This window comes from Pyxicephalus adspersus, chromosome 7 (genome assembly GCF_032062135.1).
Source record: "Pyxicephalus adspersus chromosome 7, UCB_Pads_2.0, whole genome shotgun sequence".
NCBI lineage: Eukaryota > Metazoa > Chordata > Amphibia > Anura > Pyxicephalidae > Pyxicephalus > Pyxicephalus adspersus.
Genome location: NC_092864.1, coordinates 28,692,312 through 28,712,988, shown reverse-complemented (window position 1 = coordinate 28,712,988; position 20,677 = coordinate 28,692,312).

The following is a 20,677-nucleotide window of genomic DNA, read 5'->3' as shown; positions in this document are numbered from 1 at the left end:
GGGGCATAGTGTGCTGAAACAAGTGCCTAAAGGTTTTGAAAGCTGTTTTCTGCTTTTTTTATACTACCTCTGAAAAAGAAGGTCTGCCCACGAAATGCGTCTTTGTGGTATCCTATGCATACCTTTTAGGCTGAACACATTTTATACCTTGTTACTTATAAAAATACTTTTTGATGCTTAAAGAGGAACTAAACTCAAAACTTTAAAAACAAAATACAAATTGCCTAGGTGATCGAGAATTAAAAAAAAAAAAGATTTCTAGGGTTGCCTTCCTTTTTATGTAAAGTGAAATTTCTGAGTTTAGGTACGCTTTAATATTGTGTATCAATATGTTGTTTGTTGATGTTAAATAAACTTTAGGTTTTTGATCTGTGAATCTGACCTGCCACAGAACTACTTTACTTTAGGTTGCACCCCCTGGGGTGCACAGCCACATGCCATTGTACCATTCAGAATGGCACTACTCCAGTACTCCAGAACTTTCCGATCCTTCAATTCAATCTAATAGTAAAAGGGCTAAAATCATTTATTGTAAAGTTGATCTAAAGGAACATATATGCTTTAATTTATGACCTGCTTGAAGTAAATAAAAGTATGTTTGTATCCTTATGTATTGAGTGGAGAAGGATAAGAACCTCCAATAAATTTGCTACTCACTGAGGGCTTAGATTCTGGTTGTTCTGATTATAACATTTTTCCAAATGTCACATTTACCTCCTCCTCGCACAGGCACCTCTCTCCTGTGAATGTCTGCAGTACTGAGCCCGGGCACGCTTGCTCTTCCAGATTTAATCAGTATTGCCCCTCCCGCTGGACAATCAGAAAATAGCCTCTAAATCACCCTTGGCTATTTAGCTAGCTCAGACACAGCACTCAGCGTTTGTGCAACGTGTCACCCCTAGTTCTGTTGAGCTAGTTTCAACATCCTCACCACTAGAGGCTCTGTAGAAGACCTGGTTACTGCTTAGACTCTGCGCCTTGGCAATTCTCAGGGCTCACACTACTATTGTGCAGGCCATAGCACCCCCTAGTGGCCCTGTCTCTCCAAGCACGACAGCAAGATGCAAAGTTAGGTATAATCAACACATAAAAAATTATGAATGATTTTTTTAGAAGGAAAGAAAAATGCCCAAAAAAACTTTTTTTAATCTTACATCTTGGGGATTTTTGTTCATATTGACATGATAGCATTTGCTGCAGATTTGTCTGTGGCACATCAATGATACCAATCTCCTGTTCCAACATCATTGGTTCAGGATGATGGTGGTGGTGTAATTACATTTTCTTGGTATACTTTGGGCCCTTTGGTACCATTTGAGCAATGTTTAAATTCCACTGCCTGTCTTGTAGTGTTGTTGACCATGTCCATCCCATTTATGCTTAAATGGAGGTTCTTATCCTTCCTCCAATGCTCTATTGGATGTAGGTCTGGTGACAGTGGAGGCCTTTTGAGTCCCACTTTTGATGAAACCACTTTGAGATGAATTGAGCTTTGTGCCATTATGTGTTATGCTGCTGGAAGTAGCCATCAAAAGACTCTTCTCAAATTGGCTTATTGAACAATACAATGAGGTCACCAGACTCAAAAGGTCTCCATTGGTTTCTTGAACATGACAAGGAGGTCACCAGGCTCAAAAGGCCTCCATTAAGACATAAAAGGGATGGACATGGTCAGCAACAATACAACAAGGCAGGCTGTGGCATTTAAAGATTGCTCAAATGGTACGAAAGGGCCCAAAGTGTGCCACGAAAATGTCCCTCATACCATTACACCACCAGCAGCCTAAACCAATGATATATGGCAGGATGGATCTATGCTTTCAGGATGTTTTTGACACCAAATTCTAACCCAACTATGTGAATGTTGCAGTGGAAATCAAAACTTTTCATACCAGGGAAAATTTTTCAGATACTCCACTTTCAGTTAACCTAAGTGAACTATGGCCTTGGGTGACTGTTGTAAGCTTTTAGAAGTGGCACCTAGTGTGGTCCCCTACTGCCATAGCCCATCTGCTTTAGGGTTGAATGTATTGTGTGTTCCAAGATTCTCTTCTGCATAACTTGGTTGTAGTGTGTAATCATTTGGGTACCTGTTGCCTTTCTATCATCCCCTACCAGTCTTTTCATTGTCTAGTGACCTCTGGCACATCAACAAGGTATTTTTGCTCAGAGAATTGCCACTTACTTTATATTTTCTATTTTTTGGACTAATCTTTGTAAATCACAGAGATGGTTGTGGGAAAGAATCCCAGCAGTTTCTGTCACCAACAACCACATTTAAGGTTACTTAGGCCCCATTTTATTTTTATTCTACAGAACGTATTTATTATTCCTCATCCTTTGTACATATGATAGCATAAAGCATGCACATTAGCTGATTTCACATGAAATCATCCCTACTGTGAGACCCGGGTCTCAGCTCATTATCAATGCATGATTAGTAATAGTCCCCTGCTGCTAGTGTAATCTAGTGATAGCAACACACAGATGATGTTACATATTATCCAATATCAAGAGAGAATGGAAACGTTGCAAAGTGAGTATGTATGAATACAAGACAATGCATATGTAATAACATTCAAAGGAAATAGAGATTCAAATGTAACAACATCCATGAATTTGTGAATACTGCAGGAAAACTGCCTCATAATGCTAAACCAAAGTTAGAGAGGTGGTGTAACCCAAGCAAATAAATATTTATGGGAGAAATAGACATTGAAACAGGGGAAGAGCAATGGTATGCTACATGAATATGTGAATAGCCATATACAGAATAAGTCGCTGAAAATAATAAAAAAAATAAATATATATATATTGTACAGGATTCTAGGGGTGAGTCCCTAGACAAGATGGCCAGACAAGTATGTGGTTTAGTCTGGGATTAAGGAGTGAAGCTGTAGGCAGCATCACTGAGGAGCTCCATGTGGTTGTGCAGGAAAGACTTTGAAACTGTGCAACCCCTAGCTACCTGTGAGTATCACTTTACCCCCCTAGGTTAGCTACTTAGGTGGTAGGACTATTGATAACCTCAGATCAAAGAGACTATGGGCTAATATAGGCTGTTTTTTGCACTGATGTGAAGTTGTTTAAGACTAACTAAATGACCTAAACCTGAATTTGTACATTGTCCTGCGCAGTACTGACCACCCTGCTCCCTTAAATGATTAACCACAAACTTAGATGTATCTAAGTTATCTCTAATTTATCATAGTGTGCCGTAACACTTGTGCCTTGGGAGGTGTGTTTGGTGCCCTTTCATACTATGTTTTCATACATCGATGCCCTTATAAAGAACTTTTACAGTAAAAAGCATTCATTACTTTCTACAGTATGCTTTTTCATATTCAAAGTGTATGTTTTAAAAATTCTTATGATTATCGTTTCCAAATGAAAGCTTTGTACCTAATAATACTTATTGCTACAAAAGATCCTTACTGATAGTGTTGGTCGAATATCTCACTATTCGATTCGATGGCTATTGGATCGAATAGGCCAATTTTGTTCGGGTGATCGAACGTCGAATTCGAACACCATTAAAGTCAATGGGGGGAAATTTCGGGTTATTTTGCCGGACTGTGTGGAGCTTCTACAGCCTCCAAATACATTTAAAAAGATACACAATATACATAATAAAATTATACATAATAATACATAATACTATTATTTACCCCTGTACTTATTCCCCATGGTTGAACATCTGGGAGTCACCTTTTTAAACTGACTTATTTGGGATTAAGTACAGGGGTGCATAATAGTCACTTTGTTAAAGGGGGCTTCAGGATACCAAATAAGTGCCAAATTTTCAGGTCAGGTCTATCCGAATTCGAACGTCCATATTCGGGTCGAATATAAAGACAACCCTAATTCGAACACCATCACTACTTACTGATAGTTTCTAATGCCAGAACAAATGCGCATTGTACAGAAGGATCTGGTAATGCTATGAAAAAGGAAAGGTAGGAGAAGAGCATGAGTCTCTGGGCAGCAGGACAGATCCGTGAGCAACATCAGAGGACAGCTGGTTACACGCTAGTTGTTTATATTCTGAGGAACGTTCATCTCAAAATCTAGCATCCGTATGGAGCTGTAGAACAATGACAATCTGCAGAGATCATTATCAGCAGGATTTTACATTCACACAATTAAACTCACACTCATATTAACACTTGATGTTTTATATTTTAATAACAGTTCTTAGAGAGCTAGGGTTATTTGTATGCAAATATTCAGGATGAAACTACAAAATTCAGCTTTCATATTCTCAAGTTTTCATAGGGATTTACCTGTCACTATTCTCCACCTCTTGGGAATTCTTGGCAATGACTCTTTGCGATTGAGATATGAAATCACTACAATTTACTGCCAGCTGACAATTTATTCCACACCAAACAATTTATCTCCCACCCATTGGAGGGTAAAACCCACTATGTTCTAGGTGCTAAGATGTAACGTACACCACCCCGGAAAAGTGCAAGCACATTCACAAAGCCATCGATTTGTTTTGTTGCCCACTTTACTGTAGTGATGTTTAACGATGACAGAAAACAGAATTGGTTCTTTTCTAGTCCTTTGTAAAATCAGAAAAGAACCATGTAATTTCCCATGAGGACATACTGAGTGTTACACGTCCAGTTATTTAATAACTCCTACAGAAATTGTAGCGCTCCCCTATGACAATGCCTTCATCTGCTTTTCACTCCAGATGAATGGAGCCAACTGTGGTAATCCAGAGTCACCATCCACTTCCAAAGCTGTTATGTTGGCTCAGGTATGACACAGTAATGTATATTCTGATGTCTGTGCAGTTCTTGGCTGTTTATTTATCCGTCTCTGCTTAAGCCTTTCATCTTCAAACATGCCAGGCTCGTGTTCTTGAACCAATAGAGCTGAGCAGGCAGTGCCGTCATTTGCAACCAATCCAAGATAATATCTTGTGGATAAGGGCTAACATGGAGGGCTGTATCGATGTCTTTCAATATTTAAAGTGAACAAGTGATTCTCTTAAACACCTTCCAACCTTCCATTGCATTTTGTGTCCAAGTGTGTAGACGTTTAACTTGTATGCAGAGAGCTCTCCATTTTTGAGTTTTAACTTACAGAAAATGTGATTGTGATATGGTATCTGTCCTATCAATCCTGAATCCTGAATACTTTCTATGCAAAAATACCTGTGTAAAGCAGGCCTTCCCTGTAAATGTTTGTTGGTGCCAGCCTTTGTGTCACATTTACCTCTTCCCCTCAACAACGCAGACTCCTCTCTCCTCCGCATGCGGGTAGTTCTGACGCTGGGCGTGTCTCTGTTTCCAAGCTTTATCAATTCCGTCCAATCCACTGGCCAATCAGATAATAGCCTCTGGACCAACCCTGGTTATCTAGCTAGCTCACACATTGCATTAGGTGTTCGTGCTATATGTCCTAATTTTGTCTCCATTCTGCCGAGCCCCTAGTTCAGTGAACTAGTTCCTGTCCACCTGGTGCTTAATTCAGTGTTTCCTCTGTCCGGCTCCTGTGTTAACCCCAGGTTGTCCAGTCTGTTGGTTCCCAGCCAACTTCCCAGTGCTGTTCCAGTGTTCCTGTCTGTCTGTGGATATCCCTGTGTCAACTGTGCCTCCTGTTGCTTCCAGGGTCTCCTGTGTTCCCTGTGCCCACAGTGGTCCCTCTACCACTAGTGTCTATCTCCTGGATCCCTGGCTATTGACCTCTGGCTTGTGACCTGACCTCTCTTGCTTGCTGCCTGCCTCAACCCCGGCTTTCCTCGACTATCCATCTGCTTTGTGATTGGTAACATGTTTTGCCCATCTAGGTGTGCCCAAGGACTGCAACCTGGCAGTACCCAGCGGTGCAACATCCCCACCATCAGATGGTTACTGCTTAGATTCTGCACCTTGACCCTTCTCAGGGCTCACACCACCTCCGTGCAAGCCGTAGCACCCCCTAGTGGTCCTGTCTCTCCATGCAACATTTCAGAGTATTGATTAGGTGTTTAGGGTAATTTAGGTTTTGGTAAAAGAAGTCCTCCCAGGGCACAACCACTATGTCGCCCCTTTCATTTTTCAGTGGGCCATCCTTCTCATCCATTTTCACCAATATCAATATATTTATATATGGTCTTTTCATATGAATAATTAACTCCTAAAGAAGTGAATTCAAGCAATGTTGAAACACATCAAATTTATGATTATCATGTTGTTATTATTTATTTTTAACCTGTGTTGTTTGCACATTGTTTTATAAATACAATTATTTTTGATGTAAAGATTGTTGTTGCCTGTAATGGTATATAAGGAAGTAGAAGTGATGCCTTAAAAATCTGTTGATTTAATGACATACTCTGCCATAATTTTGGGATGTAGCATCTGTTTAATTGTCTTCCCTTTTGACCCACAACATTTTTAAATGTACTTGTACCTTTCAGTAGACTGAAGGCAGAAATGGAACTAGTGTGTTATGGAGGTCCTTATACTTTATTTGGAATAAGATATCCAGTTACGGAAACCTTATTTAACGATTTTGATAATATAACATAAATCTAGAGATAGGCAAGAAAATGTGAAAAGTTGTGAGAGATAAATATATCAGGAGAGACAGCACTTATATGTACAGTATTGATTAAAGAAGATTGTTAGCACTCCAGCCGCAGATCATCTGTTCAGCAGGTTGCAGTATCATCAGCCTCCCTTTAGCTGTGCAGAAATTTGTCTTTCTTAGCATCCCCAGCACTTACTCTGAGGCTGTGTACAGCTGAATGGGATATCAGAGTATGTGCATCAGCCAATGAGCAGATTAGTTCTTGGTTCCAATCTAATCTTGCTATTGGCTAGTTTTATTCATAACTCTGGTTCAAGGTTCTGGTTGCTGGAACCTGGGCTTTGCTACCTGAGGCTTGCTCAGCTACACTCAGTCACATTAGGCCTTTTGGATTGCTGACCTCAACAGGGACTTCAACTTTGCTAGCCTGCTGCCTGCCCTCACCTGTACTTGGTCAAAAACCATATTTTCCTGACCACAATCTGTCTAGATCTTGGCTCTTTCTGGCAACCTACCAGTACTTGATCCTGGGTATCCTTACACCAGCCCCCTGCTCCACTCACCCCAGGTGGGGAAAGCCTGGGGGCTGGGACCTGGTATTCTCCCCACAGCAAAATAGTCCTGTGGCCACTGGGGCCCTGCGGGGTGCTCTGGTGAAGACCGGGAGACACTTGGATTCTGTGCCCCCCGTAGTCCCAAATCACTTATCAGGGGGTGCAGCCCTAACAAAGAAATGATATGGCTGGACCCTTTGAATGCATTACAAGTGTGAATAAGGTTCAAGAGGGAAGTACTTATGGAATGACTTTATGTTCCAGTTCATTCTGCTATAGGAATTTCACACCTCACTCACTTAAAGCTTCAGCCTGCAGCTACTGTGTAGTGGCTATTGATTATTTAGCTTCTAAACATCTGTGCAAATTGATTAAAATAAAGTAATTTGAGATTCTTTCTCTGGACTCCCACCAACTGCATAATTACTATGTAAAGGTTAATTAAAATACAGCTTCAGCAGATGTGTGGACGGTATACAAAAACACGTTTCTGCATCAAAGAAAAAAAAATTTAGAAATTTCTTGATAGAAAAATGTGAGATAGCGGCAAACCATTTCCCCAGCCTTTTAGGGTCATTTTTGAAGACAACATAAAATCAGCACGCTTGTTCTTACTCAAAATGTCATGTAGAATATACAATGTAAATCTGAGTTTGAAATTTGGAGGAGCTTGTGGAATTTAATGTTTTAAAATGAAATTGTGATAGCAGTGTCTAGAATTTTAGTTTTCTTTATATAAAAAATAATGTTGAGATGTAATAATGAGAGAATCACATTGGCCTTATAGGTCTTGGAAAACATTATGGGGTGAATACATTAGGGGGATAGGCAAACTGACCTGATAGCTGGAGGCCATCATATCTATGGTAAGTTGTTTGGATATGGAGGCTATAGTATAGTAGGTACCGTACATACTTCTTGATATACAAGTGCAATACAAGTTGGTGTGCTGACGAGCATGACAATCCCTCAGCCCTGCCAGCAGAGAGCAAGACCCATCATCTTTGGCCTCAAATACCTCTGGACAGTAAAATACATATATGATACAGATGTATAACATGTATCTATGTGTATAAAAGTACAAGGTATGCACATCATACATTTCCAATATAGTAAGTCTATAAGGTAGTGTTATAATTATAATAATTTATTACTGTCTCTGCTGCCAACACCCTTCCCCAAATGTGGAGTTGTTACCAGCACAGAAATAGAATAGAGAGGAAATTGTTTTGCATTGGCAATCGTCTAAAGCAGCCATTCTTAGCCAGGGACCTTCCAGTTGTTGTTGGTGGTTCCTTAAGCTTTGGTTTGAATTGACCTCCCATTTGATGGAGGATGCACCATTTTAATGTTAATGCCTTTTGGCACAGCCAATAGAATGACACCAGTGGTCTTTTTAGCTCTCGAGAAGGGTGGTATTTTGACTAACACTTCAATGGGCATTCTTCCCACAATAATGGGAATATTCTTCCTGTGACCCTTAATTATTTCATTTTATTAAGGATTCTCTGAAACCTGAAATTTATATCACAGGTTCCTCTGGGATAATGTTTAAAAAGGCCACTATAAACAATGCCTTCCCCTTTATTTTTAACTTGTCAATGTTGTGTCTAAAAGCAAAGCAAAACAAAAAAAATCCCAATGGCTTCAAAACACCTTAAATTATGAAGTTTTTTTCATTTAAATTGAATTGAAGATTCTTTCTTCAAGCAACAAATTTTCTTTGTGTACGGGAACATCCTATGGTCAGTTATTCATTTAAGTAAAAGTGTCTTCCATTCCATCTCTACAATCATAAAACCTTTCCAGTAGAGAAAAAACTGCTTCTAACAACAGGCCCCTTTTTATTGCAGAACAAATATCATATTTTCAGAGAGCACAAGTTACAAATGGATGATAATCTCCCAGATTTACGCTCTTAGCGGTTCCAATCCCCATTAAAGTCTCTGGTAATTTTTTAAAGCCTAACCAGTTTTTCATCGAGGTGCAAGACACCTGAAGATGCATTGTTTAAAAGTTTAGTAAACATTTAAATAATGGATGCCTCTTTCATTTACAAATCACCAGCCATAAATAAAAATGCTTTGTGAGGGGAAAAACTTTAGGGAGTAATTAAAAGCTTTTAAAGCTTTGAAAATAAATAGCGCAACATCTGACTCGAAAATCATTTCCATATTATCCTACCGAGCGAAGAGACCCGCAGAACAATTAATGGCAAGAATCAGGATGGGGGAACAGATTACGAAGAGAATTAAAACATTTTTCATCAACTGGGAGGCACTGGGGACCCTGGTGTACAGAACCTTAAGGTCACAGCCATTGTATTTAATTTTAAAATATTAAAATAACAATATTTGCTATTTGGTCTGGGAATCATGCAAAGTCTATTTTAAACCTTCTATTCATTAAAATAATGTAAACGTTTTTTAAATAAAACAAAGATCCTTGCAGTGTTCATTACAAAGGGAAAGCAAGTAAAGTGGAACTATACTTAAAAAAAATCACACTTACCTTTACTTTCACAGAGCCCTGATCCCTCCGTAGATGTCCTCGATTGGGTCCCATGCCATCCTGAAATCCTCCTTCGACCCAGTACGGAGGAAGCACCAGGTGCCGCCATCTTCATCAGTGTTCCTTCTTCTGGCTTCTTGATCTCACACCTGCCCAGCTTAAACTTCTTTTCCTCCAGACACAAAGAGTGCCCTCTTGTTCTTTGTAATGATCTCAAAGTGAATAATGGGGAAGAGAGTTCTCTATATGGACCATTTATATATTTATACAGGATGATCATATCCCCCCCTTATACATCTCTTCTCAAGGGGAAATAGATTCAGTTCAGCTAATCTCTCCTCATAGCTGAGCTCCTCCATTCCTTTTATTAGTTTAGTTGCCCTTCTCTGAACTCTCTCTAATTCCACAATGTCCTTTTTGTGAACTGGTGCCCAAAACTGGACTGCATATGCCAGATGTGGTCTGACCAATGCTTTGTACAGGGGCAGGATTATGTCTCCATCTCTGCAGTCTATTCCTATGGAAAAAAGAGTGCCAATATCACTGCACATGCATGAGATCAGTATTTTTTTCCCCATTGCAGGAAAAAGCCCCTTCTGCACATGAGGAGCAGCCCAGAGCCTCATGGGATACATGTCATATATATTCCAGAAGGATCTTCTCTCTAATTCAGTCTTTACTGTTGATGCTATTTTTTTATTTTACGTTATTTACAAGGTTATCTCTGTAACTCTGCACTTTAAAGAGGACCTAACATCACATATGTTTTTTTTGTTGTTCATATTTCATGTTATGTGCCATTGTACAACATCCATGTATGTATTACTTAAAGTGATCATAGCACACAACTTGAAAATGCCTTCATGTGCTACAAATACAAAATAATTACATAAATCAGAAATAATAATCAGAAAATTATCCCTAGAAATCTAAACAAGTGACCACCCATTAGGGGAAAATGCAGTATACAAATGTAAACAAAAATAACAAAAGATACAGCACAAAATACGCAACTATGAGAGACAAAGTAAGAACATTATAAAAAGGGAAAAATAATTAAAGCTTGAGTATACACCGTAACAAACTACTGTATATAACTCATTGCAAACTAGACAATATTTAAAAGTGAATTTCAGATGTGTATGATGATGATGAAATGATGATTCTTAGGTTACCCAAAACCATGTCCCATAAGTCAACGTTACATAGGTTGAATAAAAGACATAAATCAATCAAGTTGAACCACTAGGGAAAAAAACATATCCCAGATAAACCCTACAGACATCTTGTTACTCCCTACAGGAGTCTTGTTACATAGATGAATAAAATGTTATTGGTATTGGATGAATATTAAAAACCGATTAGATGTTATTATAATGAAACTTGAATCCAGCCTTTCTCAGTGGTGGATAGAACAAACTTTTTTATAGACAACTAAAAATATCATTAGAGTCATGTAGCTGGCTCTACTAAGTGGTGTTGGCCCTAAAACTATGCGGGCATCATCACATGGGAGGTCAATCAGCCACAGTTCGAGGAACCCCTAAACAATTCTTGAAGAACTTTGGGGTTCAACGGAATTCTGGTTGAGAATGTATCCCCTGTACAACAGGAATATGCAGGTGTCCTGTTACTACTTTTTTTAATGCTCCATCCTGATACTGGTGATTGTGCAATATAACAGTTTTTGCCTATTGCAAGCTGACCATGAAAAACAGTCTCAGAGTAAAACATTTTGTGTTATCCTTAAAGAACCTAAAAGAAGAGGACTCAACCTTTGATGGAATTGAACAACACAGGTACAAAAATTACACACCTCAATATGATCAAAATTTGCAAAATATTTAAACATATTCCATGAGTTCATGAGATAACCAGTGAAATTATGTTTTTTTTTCAGCGGATTTATGAAATTCTCACTCCTGTCTCTCTTTGCATGAGATGTACATGAAATAAGGTGAATTGGTCCAGCAACAAAACTGCAGGAAAACATGCATTCCGTTCTTTTTTATTGTTTTTAATATCACTGTATGTGTTGGACGATTCCTCATCCAATTTTTGTTTTGCTGTCTGTTGGAAGTTTCTACTGACTGTCTATCCTGGTGACAATGTTGAAGTTTTACTTTAATATTAAAAGCTCTGTTTTATTGAATAAAATAGTAATGTCTTTTAATTAAACATTAATCTTAGTTGGGCTACCAAAACTTGGCCAAGCTGAATACACAGAGATTGCAAAGTAATAAATAATCCAAATCTCTTTTATGTCTAAAAAGATTAATATGTAAATCTCAGTTATCTATGGAATAAATCAGTTATGATTTTAATTAGTCATTGATCTCTAGCAGGGAAAACAGCTCTTTCTCCACTGACTTGCAACCCAGCCTAAGCTGAAGAAGGGAGAACCTAGAATATTTTTATTGCCATATTGAATAGGGGAGATGGCTTCCCAGGGCTCCATAGGGTAGGTTGAGGGTAATCTTAGGGTCCGTCTACACCTCTACACTTACAAACTATCAATATAAATCAATAGAAAATATGGCATATTACTAAAACTGAGAATGACATTCACTTATTATTTTCTGCAGGTGAATTGGTCACTGTTATTTAAAACACATGCAAGAGATATATCTTCCTGCAGTAAATGACTTGTAAATGCCACAATCGTTGCTCGATAAATATATTTCTATGATAGCGTTGCAGATGATCTTTTAATATTTATTGTTTGTGTGATATGTTTTTGCATAAATGTTTCAGAGTATATGGCTTTTCTGAGACATTCTGCACCTTTAAATGTTTAGTACATTTAAGTCTGCCCTTGCACCTGTCAGCTTCATCGCAGTGTATTAACATGCAAGTGAATGATCAATCCATATAGCAAGGATTTTATGAAACATTTCTTTGTTTCAAAGACGTATCAACTTGTTCCACCAATTCCTGAAGGTGTCTCATTCATTACAATCAGCTGATCCACTTCATGTGCTCCAATGAGGAAAGCTCCTAAAGTAGGAAATTCCATTTCTGGTTACATTTCTGTACACCAACTGCATACAGAATACCTTCAGGATGCCACATTGGATTTCATCTTTTAACATATTTTACAAGAATACATGTAAATTAAGATGGAAAGTAATTTTAGATTACATTAAAACACAATGACAATGCTATTTGCTATATGAATTTTATATGGTATATGAATATTAATATAATTTGTTTTATGAAAGTGGAGGTACCCTTCCAACCAACCTATTATTTGAATGGGATTTAATAAAAATTGTCAGTGCAGTACAGTGCAGTACATTGTATTGCAAAGCATTAATGTACACTGTGTGGGTGCTGCAAGGCAGATATTTTGAAGGCTTCATGGTTGCTCCTGAGTATAAAGAAGTGATGTCTTTCAAATATTTATAATCTGTAATATATTGCTTCTTTTTTATATGAAATGAATGAGGATGAACACATTTGGAGGATTGCAACCCTATCCTGAGGTTCTTCCTAGATTCTGTTAGCTACCCTGACTGGACTTGTTGACCGATGCAAGCATGCATAGATCTGATGTAGTATCAGTGTAGTTGCTGCTCAGGTGTAACCTAGCCTCAATAAATCTCCTGAAGATCTTTGATCTATGAAATGTGTAAGTTGATTAGACTTAATTCATATTTACAGGATTGAACTTGGGACCCTTGGGACCTTAGGGAAACTGTGGGGTGCTACAAGGCAAATATGTTAGATATGTATTGGTTTAGTACACTGGGGTGTCATTAGAAGTGAATGGCACCCCAACACACCGCAGTACATATGTAACTGTGCATGGAGCTTGCCTTATTAGGCATTTTTCAAATGGTGTTTATGTCAATGAGGTGTGTGATTTCTGGAAACTGTATGAGAATGTTCTAAGCATAATTTATAAGCCATTGTTTCAATAAATAATTAATTAATTATATAATAATAATTGTCTTGTAAAGAGTAGTAAAAGGGCATAGCCTCTGCCAGGATAGTAATTCTGTCCCACTGGGGAAATATACCCAATCTATCAGTCCTGGTGACCATTGTCCAAAACTTTTACAGTTGCCACTGGAACAGAAGAGCAAAGCTTAGACTGGTGGTACCTGTTTTGGTTGTAAGTAAAGAGATAACTTCCAACCTGACAGCTCCATCCTGCAGATTATTCTGGGAGATGGCAGTTGTGATTGAGTACCCAGCACCCCTTAACTTCTCTTTCAATGTAACATCTACTTTTTCTGCAAACACATCAAGCAATGTTTAAGCAGCTTCAATTATTACACAAGGAGAGTTGATATCCATCTCTGTCACCTGCTGGGCTAAGCTATCATTTTAAAACAGAACTAAACCTGGCCAAATCACCTGTCTACATGCCCCCATCTTCCTTCTTTACTTCCACTTCTAGATTTGATTAGATGACATAACCATACATAATTTGCAAGAGAAGCTGGGAATGCTGAGTTTACCTGGCAACTAAATCTGTGCATGTGCAGCTCAGCAGCTTTGCCACAAACCCAGAGCGTTCAGGCAGGTAAGTTGCATTACAGAAGGAACATCACCTGCGCCTTTCAGCAATAATGACCAGCCTGATCATACAAACTTAACAGCTCAGGCCCCACTCTGCACTTATTTATAAATATTTATTTATTTATTTTAAAGTTGTTTTAGTCTTTATCACATAGAATAAAATATCTGGAAAGGTCACACATTGACATCCTTGCCTTGGGATAAGACCTCATCCACATTGTTCTCCCCAATAGAACATAGACACAATGGTATACAGAAATATATTACAAAAAAGTTTAGGCTTTAGACATACTTTTAATTCTAACTATAACAAACTAAAAAGAAATGCAAAACCACTAGGCATTCCCCCTAATTCAAAGTGAAACATACCCCCTATAGGATCCTTGTCTCTTCTCACATTGGGCTCTTTGTAAATCTCGGGCAGATTTGATCCATTCGGCCTACATTTTAATTCCTATCAGAAGATATTACTTGCCATCAATCAGAGAAGCATCGAGATAAAAACAAATGACAACAGTGCCTTGTAATTAAAGTTGACTAAAACACGATGATTTCTCGACAAAGGAAACAGCAACTCAGGCAGGAATTGCTTTGCTGAACAAAATGTGCCGTGCCAAGCAGAATCTTTGTGGATAGTTCTGAGAAAAATGATTAAATAAGCATTTCCTTGCTGTTTATATACTAGTTAATAATGAGGACAGACACAAATATACATAGTGTACAAAGAGTACTAACCGCTGTTTTATGATTGTACAGACTCTTCTAACAGATGAGAGAACAACTTCTACAAGAGGCAATGCCTCAGATATAGAAAAGCGGCCAAAAATGTGCTCTGTCCATGTTCAGCTTTAGCACAAAGCTTGGGGTAAATGATGTCTTTAAGACAGAAAAAGACATAGTTCATCGTTTATTAATTTATTATTTGTTTATTAGGTTTTAGAAGTAAAACTAGAGGAATACAATAATGCATAAACAAAAAAAAGAAATGATTGAAGAAATATGAAGACAGGATACCTGATTTGCCAGTAAAACCTTCATTTATTTATAATCGAGTGTGACAGCCTTTTTTTCCTTGATCTGGATTTGTGTTCCTTTTTTGTCTTGCACACACCTTTATTTGTTCTAGCTCTGGGGTTTGTGCAATGAGGACTCCTGGTTTTACCATGGCATTGGTAAACCTGAACCTCAGCCAAATCCTTGGTAAAACCAGGAGTTCTCATTGCACAAACCCCATAGCCAGAACAATAAAAAATGTATATTAAATACATTTACTACTGGAGATCTGTTTAAGACTACACCTCATTCGCCAACAAATCATAGTTGCTCCTAAATTTTAAAAATGGATGACTTCCAAAAATGCAGCAAACAACAGGGGCCAAAAGCCTACAAGGGGGTACAAAACAACTAAATTTAGGGGAATATGACTGGGGCTCATCAGAAGTTTACTCCAGTCGTCCATGTCTGAACCTGCATTTTTTAATGTATCCACATGTATGATCAGTATCCTGGAAAGAGCTCAGAGCCTCTTGGGATACATATGTCATGTACGTCATGCATCAGGAGATTAGGCATGTGTAAAGGGAACTTTTCTAGGTACTGAGAAAAAAAAGTGCCTGCGTAGGGTGAGATCAGGTGACACAGCCAAAAGAATGAAGAAAAATAAAGAAGATGGCAGCCAAGGCAATTCCCCCATGACAGAATGAAGGAGGATTCCAGGATGCCGTGGCAGATTTGTGGCGAGATGTGGAGGGATCATAGGCTCTGTGGAAGTAAAGGTAAGTGGTGTTTGTTCGTTTTTAGTATGGATCCAGTATGGGTCCAGGTACAAAGTCAGGTTGAAAAAAGACATAAAGTCCATAAAGTTCAACCAACAGTGTCCAACCAAAAGTGGACCAAGCCAATTAAACAAAATAAATATAAACTAAAATTTATATTAAAAAAAGGCCAATTCTATAAAGAGGAGGTGTTTACCCAGTGTGCTAAATACTCCAGTGACCAAGACATGGTGCTCATTCCATGACAGATGCATCACAACTCCTAACCAACTCTGGATCTAGATCTGTTTTGGCTTCTCAAGGTTAAAATAATCTGGCCAGGTGTCTCTTAACAACATTGGCCAATATTGTTCAATAAACCACTGTAACCAATTGATAATTATTACATGTTTCTGATCTTTTAAGACCTTTATGTTTCAATAAACTTTTTTAGAGGGTGCTTTGACACTTTTATTAAAAAAGTCCGGAATTTGGGCCTATTTTAGAGACTTTAGAGCTTAGAACATTCACAGAATTCCACCTGAGGATGTAACTGATACATTTTGGGGCCTGATTTATAAAAGCGCTCCAATACTGCAGAATGTAGATTATCATGGGGGAACCTGGATGACCTACTAAACCTGGAATGGATTTCTTGAAATCACTTGCTAATAATTAGCAAATATTTTCAATCCTGGACTAGATCCATTACAGGTTTGCTGGATCACACAGGTTCTCCCATGATAATCTACCTAGTCCAGTATTGGAGAGCTTTATTGAATCAGGGTCTTTGTGTGCAATAGTTCTCATTTATACTATTACAAAGAAATATGGACTTCTTGAAGGATCAATAATAATCAAAATGATAGATTCCCTTTAAATTTTCCTTACGTTGGAGTACCTGGAGTATATTGGGCCAGTAGCTCCCTGAGGAGCTGAGATGTATCACCAGTTCCAGAATGCTTGTTGTCTCCTCCACACTTATTGCAGCATATAGAACAAAGCTCAGGGCCCCTTCACATCCACACTATTAAATGCTGAGACTTTCTGGTACTTCTATGAGTTCTATTCCATCTTTTACGTATTTATTTACTTTTAACAGGGAGAGTTAAATAAATGACTGTAAAGGTGGCTGTAGTGTTTATCAATTTAATGGTTATGTACATGAGAATGAATTGTCGGGCCGCCTCCCTGGGTTTTGTATTGATATTAGCGGTATAAATGAAAAGAGTAAAATTACAAGGCTCAATGGGGAAGGTGATTAAAAACGGTTCAGCTCTGAATTTTAATTAGGTGAAGTTTATTGTTAAGTGTGTCTGACAAGATAGCAGCGTGAAATAATGGCACTTGCTGAAATGTTCGGGCTCTGCATGCAAAATGAGTTGTGTGGTCAGCAAAGATAACATTTGTTATCACCAAAATATTGAAATTACAGCCAGTGGACAAAATAGCTGTTGGACATTACATGGGTGACCCTTTAATCTCTTTATGGTACTGTGCAGGATGTCAGCTGGGCTGTAAGAGAAGAAAACTATTGATGCCAGCTACGTTGTATACCAAGCTGATAAACAAGGTAAAATGAAGATTGATTTGATCTCTTTTATATTAACTGATAAAGCAGTTTTTTTGGATCAGTGTTTTCACTTTTGACCTTTGGTCAATGCAGGAGTAAGCCTTATTTATTGAATGACAGAAGAGAGAATTCTGATTCTGATGGAGAATCCTCCAATATCATCACATAAATCAGCTGGGATTTTTAAAGGACTATGAAGGAATTGTGGGATAAATAATAATACTTTCTATAATATTAGTTATCCTACTTATGAATGCTGTGGGACATTTATTCTGAAAAGCTAGAGTCCAGTATTGTTAAAGGGCAAAGGTCTCCCTGCGTTTTTTCCCATTTCTGATTCACTTTGCTTTATTCTGCATTGTGTTATGTGTGTAGGAGGCTAAGTGAAGAGTAGGGTGTTGATTTTCTATGTCGGAGGTGCCCCTTGATAAACAGATGATTTTTGGGATAATGATCAAGAAGCTAGAGATGTGGAAAATTTTTAGATTTACAGAATTTAGAAAACCTATCTTTTAAAAATCCCCTACCCATTTTCTTTTGTCTTCTAAACCTATAGCACTCACCCACCTTTCCATCTCCCATCTGTTAGGAAATGCTCATCTGTCTGGTGACTCTCTGCTGTGCACCAATATGGTAATAAACACTGTCTGTTTTGTCCAGCAATGTCAATTGCGGCAGCCAGGGGAAATGGGATACCAGCAGCCCCTGCTTCCCTTTTAGATGTGCAGCCTGATGGATTTTTGGCATCCCCAGCATCCATTGTTAGGCTGTGCACAGCTGAAGGGGATTCTAGAGACTGATCAGCTCCTGACTCAGCCCTGCACTGCTATTGGCTGCTGGGAATTTATAGCCTCTCTGCTCCCAGTCATCAGTGCCTGTTGTAGCGTTTAGCTGGGCCAATCTGTGCTGGAGATTTATCATCTGATTTACTGTTTCTGACATTGTCATTTTATGCTGCCTGGACTGACCTTTGCCTGTGACAACGACTCTGCTTGTGTTTTGTCCCTGTGTACTTCTTTTGGTGAACGGATATTCTGTGTATGACCTCTGCTCTGTATTCTGGACTTGGCTCTGTTGGAATCTTGGTACTGTGATCTATGGGCTCCTGCAGGCTGTCAGTTCATTACCAGACACCATCCCTTGTGCTGGGGGCAACCGAATGCTGGGAGACACAACCAGTCTCCCAAAGCTGAGTGGGGGCTTACTAAAGGTGAAGACTAGGGTGTTAGATTGGGGGACTGGTGTCTGGTGGGGACTGGTGCTGACCAGGGCCTTACACCACCCTCCTATTGCATGCTATTTTCTCTTCATGTTAAATTGTAGGCTTTATTGGCAGGGTCCTCTCCTCTTTCTGTGTCAAATAACAATAAAAGTCCCCATAAGTTCAGATCAATAGACATGTTAGTTTTTACAAACATACATACTATAGATCATAAATACAATAAAAAGTATCACCTGACGTTAAACACCTTTCATACCATTTTACCCTTAGTACCTGTCATTTTATTACCAATCAATGAATTGTTGATATTGATTTATTCATTACAACCTTCACACAAACCTTGGACAATAGGTTAATCTTATAGGGACTACATTATCAACTCAATATCTTATGATTTTTTACTTTTTATGTTTTTATGTTACTTGTTAACAAATACTGATGAGTATCATTTTATGATTCAGTTTGTACTATATGTCTCTATCTTCCCTAAAGAAGCCTGTAACAGTGAAATGCATCAGGAATCAAAATGACTGCAATTTTTTTTTATCCTATCCCATAATTTTCTATCGGTGCAATAGGAATAATATATCCAACATTTTGGCACAATTTCAATTTATCAATGTATAATCCTAAACATTGAGTAAAAGTTTGCCTTAAAAAGAACCCCCCCCCCCGTGTCCCTCTATTACGCTTTATATTTGAACCAACAGAAATGGCCACAACTACTACCACAATCTTTTTTGGCAAACCAAAAGGACGGAGCAGACCAGGCCTGAAACTTTTTCTCATGCTTTTACATATGACTCCAATGAAGGGTGTAATAAATCATCAGGGCTGTCTGTGAAGAGTCAAAATACAAATGTGCTTTATTAAGTCATAGGTCCCCCACTGTTTGATAGCAGTTGTCTTTGCTTTCTGATAAAAGCCCCTCATACAGTTGTGACATTTTGTAGATAAAGCTAAGTATATTGCAAAAGTTTGGATGAAGATACTTAGACAAGTTTCCTTAAAAATAATTAAATAACATTGAGGCAAAACTCAAGTAGCTCATTAAAAAAGTATTAGATTAACACCATCTTCTTTTCCATCTGACACAAAGTATCTACTTTAAAAAAGGAGCTTTCTAATTATAATTTTTAATTTGATTTACAAAGAGGTGTTACATTTTTAAATAAATCAAGATTACATTCACAAGATTTCATTTGCATGTGCGCTGACAGAGAGAATTTTGGAGGATGACAGCATCTCAGTGAAAATACAAATAAATCCTGACAGCGTTTGATAAATAAAACACCTAACAAATGCCCCGTACAGCCGTTCTGAATTTAACCGCCTCTGGCAATGTTGGTACACCACTAACAGAATCACCACTGGGGAGACAGTGATAGATCCAAAACACCAAACACCAAAATAATGACCTGATAAGGAAGGCTTAAGTTTAGATTTAGACATTCACCTTGTGTTTTTTTTAAATAAAATCCTGAAATGAAACAAATGACACAGTTTAAACTTTAATTCTCAAAGTCTTCCTCCACTGTACTCCTTCTCTTTCGTTTCCATGTGGGATGAGCAAATCTACCTGGGTTTGGTTAAAGTTTTTCACAATTTTCCCTATGGTTCACTCAAAACCTTAGGCTTTGCTAGATAATTGCTGCCCAAGATAAATGATCAAAGGCAAAAATCTAGAGTGTGTACAGTGGTCCCTCAATGTCACTTATTGATCTGTTCCAGCAGAGTGTTGTACTTCCCTGTAGAGAAGGAAACATTAGGGTACCCTGAACTTGTCCTGCCCTCTCCCCTTCCGATAAAACTGAGCTGTATCTACAATTCTCAGTCATTCTTCTGTCATTGGAAACAATCAGGAAATATAGTTTCCAGGGATATAAATCTAGCATGTGTACATGGGTGCTAAAAGTCACTACTGACCGTGAATCAACCACAAAATAAAATGAAGAAAAAAGGAAAAAAAAGTCAGGAAAGAGCTTGATTGGCTGAAAAGCTACCAATT